This window comes from Cyanistes caeruleus, chromosome 4 (assembly GCF_971803275.1).
Source record: "Cyanistes caeruleus chromosome 4, bCyaCae1.hap1.1, whole genome shotgun sequence".
In the NCBI taxonomy this organism is placed as follows: Eukaryota; Metazoa; Chordata; class Aves; order Passeriformes; family Paridae; genus Cyanistes; species Cyanistes caeruleus.
In genome coordinates this window covers 40,007,994-40,014,453 of record NC_141704.1, presented here as the reverse complement: position 1 = coordinate 40,014,453, position 6,460 = coordinate 40,007,994, and positions in this window count along the sequence as shown.

Here is a 6,460-nt window from a genome sequence, read left to right as displayed (position 1 = left end):
TCAAGGGACATGGCAAAACCAGATGCAGATGTGGATGGGGTAGGAGGAAGATGTGCCTTGTAGTGCAGCCATGACCATGGGATTTGACTAGTCTCACTTGGACTCAAGATTTATAACCCTACATACTTTCTATAAATTTCTTTGGGCTCTGATTGCACATTCCAACCTTTAAAATCCATTGTATTGACCACTTGTCCAGGACACTGTGCAGAAGCTGGCTCCACATAAGTTATATGCTTTATTCAGTAATATTATTATCTCAAATGAAGTGACAAATGCAGTAGGTCCTTTCCTGACCCGTGTTTTTCACCCAGTCTGGCTACTTTGCTGTGTACCTGGGAACTAAGCGACAGTTAGAGCATGGAATGTAACCTCCTCCTGATTAAACAACACTCCTGAAAATAATATTAACCTGGGGGGCTGGTACACTGGTTTTACATATCTACCTGATCAAAGAGACTAATGTTCTCTCTTTGCCTGAGGCAGAACGGTGGAACCACCACCAGCTCTCACTGTCTCTCCTCTGTTACTTGACCCTAACACAACAATTACCGTTAGAGTAAAACAGAGATAATCAGCATTGTGGTTAAGTGTGAGGCTGGGTTGTCCTGGCATAGGAACAGCTGGGCAAGAGTTCAGTCCTCATAATAAACCTCATAACCATAAATTACAAAGAAGCAGAAGATTTTTAATTGTACTCATTTTTCAGATGAGAACACGAGGCAAATGAACCTAAAGTGTGTATCAGCATCAAGAACTAAACTCAGAGCATGTGGTTTCACTAAATCACTGTTTGGGGAGTAATGATCAGACAGTCTCATTGTAAGCCAGTGCAGTCTTTTGGGCTTCATTTTTAATTCTTTTGTTCATTTTTCTGAAACCTCATCAGTGACCCCCTCCCTCTGTTCTGACCTTGTGCTCTTTGTGGTATGGATGTCTGAGGAAAAGTTGTCTCCAGGTCAGATGAATGCAAATTCACTGTTTTTTTACACAAGAGGACAGAAGACAGACATGGCTGAAACATAGCAACAGACAATAATTCTTTCCTCCCAAAGGACGTGCTCCTGATCTTTATCGGCAAATTAGACTGTCTACACTAATCACTTATACAAAATAAAATCCCTGATTTCCATATACTGCATAAAGGTGAGTATTTTAAACAACAAAGTCTACAAGATAACTTTCATTAGCAGGATTGAGCTAGTGAGAGCTGCTGGCTATTAAAATTGCTCTAACTTGTTCGTTTGGCATTGCACTACAGCAAGTGTCCCTTAATTCACTGCATGCTGTATCTGAATCTCGGGCTGCAAGTCTTGTGGAACAGATGTTGATTTAGGATTATTACTCAGGACAGGGCAGAAGGAGTCATATCCTCTTCAGTAGCCTGACCACAAGAAAGAGAATGAAAAGTCACCATTCTGGGTATACAGAATGAGCATGTTTCATATGTTAACCTCCACAGAAGCACAAACAGCTCAGTCACCAACGTGTTGTTCATCAAGGCATTTCTAAATAACAACTCCTCTAAGAACCAGGATATTATGGGTTGAATAGCATTCCTGCTCTACTTTTCCCCTTCTCTTTGAATTCATTTAGGCACCTTGAAGCCACATGCAGAAGTTGCGGTGACACTCACTGAAGAAGCTTGAGCTGCTTACTTTCTGCTTCATGGTCTGCTGAGACTTCAGGCACCAGGTTCTTTGTGGTACTGATTACCCTCACATTTTAGCCCATTAAGCACTGCATATCTGCTGAGCTATCCAACTTTTATTCAGAAAGCTAAAAACCTGTGCCATCATCCAGCACTCTGCAGATGCCCCAGATATTACAGCAGCACAATCACTCTACTGTTTAGAGTACTTTGTTCCTGTCTCTGTGAATTATAGGGTGTCACATCATAGCATGTGTTGCTAAAGTAAGAAGTAACCCAGCATGACGTGACATAATGGGATACAGCCTGTAGGCTCAGGGAGAGGGGTGGGAAGGGAAATACAACTAGATCCATATCTGATGAAAAATTGGTGACCAAAAATTTAGCTAAGCAGTTACTAGTATCTTATCAGATTATTCAAAAAATAATCAACTTTTTGTTACATAGTGACCCATAAGCAAAGTCATTTGATTGCATAGCTATAAAAAGTAGACTCAAAATCTTTATTTGTATTTCTGTTAGCTCATAACTTCTGCTGATTCTAAAGATGCCCCACTTAGCCAGCATTAACAGCCTCTGTAATTTGAAAAGTTCTGCAGAAGCCCTTTAGTTTCATCAGTCTGGAAGAGACATGGGGTGGGGTTCAAAGCCTGTATGTTTCTGTCAAAAACATGCTTATGATTTCCTGTCAAGCTCATCTCTTCCCACTCCTCCCAGCCTTGCAGCTCCTTGGCATCAAAAGGCTCCCAAAGCCTGTCCTGAGTTCAAAATTCCCTTGTCTTCAAAAAATCATTTTTGCCCTTTTATTTCTCATTCTACGGCAGATCAGAACCAAATGTTACAGTGACAAAATTCTTTGTGAAAAGGCTTTACCTCTCTCCATACAACTCTACTCAAAATCTACAGAAAGAACCAAATTAACAGCAAAACTGCTGTTGCCATGACACATAAAACCAGTTTCTTGGGAGATATTTAGGGTTTAGTCATACACCAGGCTCCTGTCCCTCTTTTTCTCTCTCTACCTACACCTAAGTATACTCAGCAACAGGTAATTAGGAAGAGTCTCTCAAGAGAGGGATATATTAGCCTGCAGCCTTATTGTTCTCAAGAGAGAAGTACATTGCCTGTCCTAGAATAATTGTTTGTAATTGCAAAACATCCTCTGACTAAATAAAAACAAGATTCTCCTCTGCAAACTCAGACAGGCCAATGGTTATTTATTGTTTACAATATCATTACACATTTTAACTCAGTCATGAATCAGATCCTAAGAGCCACCCTGCCCATCTATATGAATCTAAATGTATGGTTTTATATCCCTCCATTTCTGACTAAGATTTTTGTAAGTGGGTCATTGAATTAGAGAAATGCAGACAGCAAAAAGCACTGGAAAGACATGTCAAAGTGCTTGTCTTTTATTAATGTGGTACTTGTTCCTTTGAGTGTTTTTGAGCAATATGAACAGGGCTAGTTTCTGAAAGCAGAAAAAAGGAATTGAAGAAACATTTTGAATGACTGAGAAACTTTCAGAGAACAAACAACAGTCTTTCACCTGCTAATTAAAAAAATGCATTATATACTGTAACCTTACCAGATGCAAATGTTTATGTTCTTATTCAGTGTAACCTTGTTTCAGCTCTGATTTTAGAATTTTCTGTTAAAGTCCTGAAGAAACATTCCATGATTTATCAGGTTGCTGGTACTGAACCTTTTCTTGAAGCTGTTTGCTTGTTTCTGAAGAGTGATTCACAGAATAAGAGCTATGTGTTGGTGTGTCCCTGCACATTTAATGAAGACCTTTATTCCTCTGTTCCAAACCTGCTGGCTCTGTCATGTGCACATCAGAAGGATTTGTTCTACTTCCCTCTCTAATTGTACCCCTACATCGACAGAAAAAATCTCTTCCCAAACATTGATTGCCTCCAGAACAAAGAGTTTAGTCACTGCATGCTTTCCCTGCAATCTAAATGTTTATAAAAATCAACCTAATAGACCTACAAAGTCTGTCTGTAAGGGCACTGTCTGATGACTCAACACATGTTACAGATGAGTCTGAGATGGAAGAGAATCAGCAACTCAGTGCATCTTTGCTGAAGATGTCATACCTCTGAATATGAGAAAACACAAGCAAACAACCCAAAGTACATCTACCTGCTCCCTGTAGACAACTAACTCCACTCCATTTTAAAGAAATATAAATGGATGTCTTCTTAGACGCATTTCAAAGAGTAAGACATAAACTCAGCTTCCTGAGTTAACCCCATTACTCTTGACTTTGCTTCTGTGAGAAGGTTTATAGTAGACGTTTGTTTTTCTATATTTTCCCATCTATTTGCCAGTTGTTATGTGAAGCTTTGCTGTGTTTTGTTTAACAAGATCAACCAGATGTTCATTCTGGGTTGATTTTTCAGCCTCAGCAAACAGAGGATGAATTTTAGTCTCATGTCTCTGAGCACATTTCCATCCTTACTTAGATACAGTCCCTCTAATGGTGGGGAAAGGTTCTCTCTCCCCAGTGAGCATCTGAGAGAGATAGCAGAAAGGGGAGGGGAAAAAATTAGGTTTTTTCAGATGTCTGATCTGCATGTATTGCTCACAGGCCCAGGGACATACAGCTCCCCAAATTTTGAGTCAAGGACAGAACTTCTTATTTCAGGTTCTTCTGGAATTTAAGAAGTTAGGAGGTGTAAATTAGTTCACCTTTTTATGTAGCATGGTTCACCTGCTGTTATGATCTAGGCATTTTTAAACAATACTTTTCTTTTTCAGCACTAGTGACATTTTGTTCACTTGTCTCTTCAGACAATGACGAACCTGGTGGGGTGTTTTGTTCAGTTGAATTTTGAAGTACTAGATCTGACTGAAGCATTCATAGGAATGGAGAGTGCTGTGTTAGACCAGGTGAAAGTGATACTGAATGAAAGCCCAGTTTCCTGCAATGGCCCATCATGGGTGCCCAGGTGGGAAAATAAGAACGGCGTAAGCATGTGTGGAGATACTAACTCACAACACTCTCCCAGCCTGAAGAACTCTACCATACAGAGGCTTCTGATCCAGGATCCTTCTGATCCTTTTCATGATTAGTAGCAGCCCAAGCTCACTGGATTTTCAGTTAATTAATCAGATTAATCCAACCACTTCTTTAATGTCTCCAACACATCCACAAGTGGCAAGGAAATCTGGCAGTGCCTATTGGAGCAAAGATTATCTAATTTAACAAATTAGATAATCTTAATAGGTTTTTGAATTTAAAATTTGAGAGACCTCTCCATTTCACAGTTAATTGTCATCTTGCATCACTCTTCAAATCAAGGAGAAAAATTTTCTGCTATCAAAATTCCTTACATTCAATTTTTTCTTTAATAAATAAAGAATTGTGTGTCTTCTCCGCAAAGCAGCGTAGAGAAGCAAAGGCTACAATCCTCCTAAGCCTACACACATACTGTATTTGTTGCTTTTCACATTCTCATGGCAGAATAATATAATGGCACCATTCCCCACTCTTTTCTTTTGGTCACATGCAGATTCTGAATGGACTTCTCTTGGATCACTTGGAAGAAATACTAATAGGAAATACTAATGTGCCCTTTCCTCAGGGTGACAGGTTATATAGAGAGGTTTTTCATCAATGTGCTTTATTTCCTGCCAACCATATGGAAAGCAAGAGGAAAAGTCTGGAATTAATGACTCCTAGGAGACTTAAAATGGAGACAGAAGGCAAAGTACATCCATTATAAGTGTTGTTTTTAAGACATAGTTTTACAACAATCACAAAACATAAGAAATTGAAAATTATATTCACAAAACTAGGTAGTCAGGTACGTAAGCATATACAGTTTTAAAGATGGTATTTTGAAGATAGATTTGTGGATTTTAAGTTTAGAATGGGTTTGATGACTTCTCTGATATCCTGCATACTACAGATGGACAGATGAGTGGGAGGAATCACTCCTTCTTTAATCTAAATTTATTCAGAGTGACAACAATTGGTTCCGTGCCCCTGATGATCTGAAGGGCTGGCTGGTGTGGAAAAAAGTGTGTGAAATTTTACAGCTGGTTTTAAACCAGCCTTTTCAGTATACAGAGTGACTAAAATAATTATTTTTCCAAAAAAAGACCAACTTTATATCAATTCTTGCTGATAATGTTGGATCTTTGAAGCCTTCACTTAAATATGTAGATCCTGCCAGGTTTAGTGATGTGGCCATTAGTGGGTTGAGGCTTTTGTTTCTCAGTAGAGACTTTTTGTTTGGTCAAGCAGCATTAATTTTATTATATAGTACCAATGGTGGAAAAGACGTCTAACTATCTGTCTGGGGACTCTTTTCCTGGGGTTTAAATGCTTGTCATAAATTTATCCCAGACAGTGTGGAAGAAATACATGGCAAAAGATAAAAAAGAGTTCACATTACTGGGTTTGAGAGGGTTATGAGAACTTCCCTCCTTCTGTATTTTGACCAGATATTTTTGTTTAATTTGTTGTGAAGTGTGACAGACCTGAGAAAATTTAAACTTGCCTTGAGAGAGGAGGAATACAAAAGAGACTTTTAGATCAATCCATCAATTATAGAGAAAATGTCTTTGCATATTCCCTGGAATATTCTTGTGCATTCTCATTTTTTTTAATAAATAATGAAAGTACACATAAAAGTTTACAGATTTTGATACAAAATCAGTAAGTGTTCTCGCTTTAGGACTTTTTTTTTGAGCAACTAAGAACTCTGGATAAGCCTTATACACATAACCCTGACTCTTGTAGTGAAATGACACCTCAAACTGGAGTCAGCAGCCCTTAGGTTACAAAGGCAG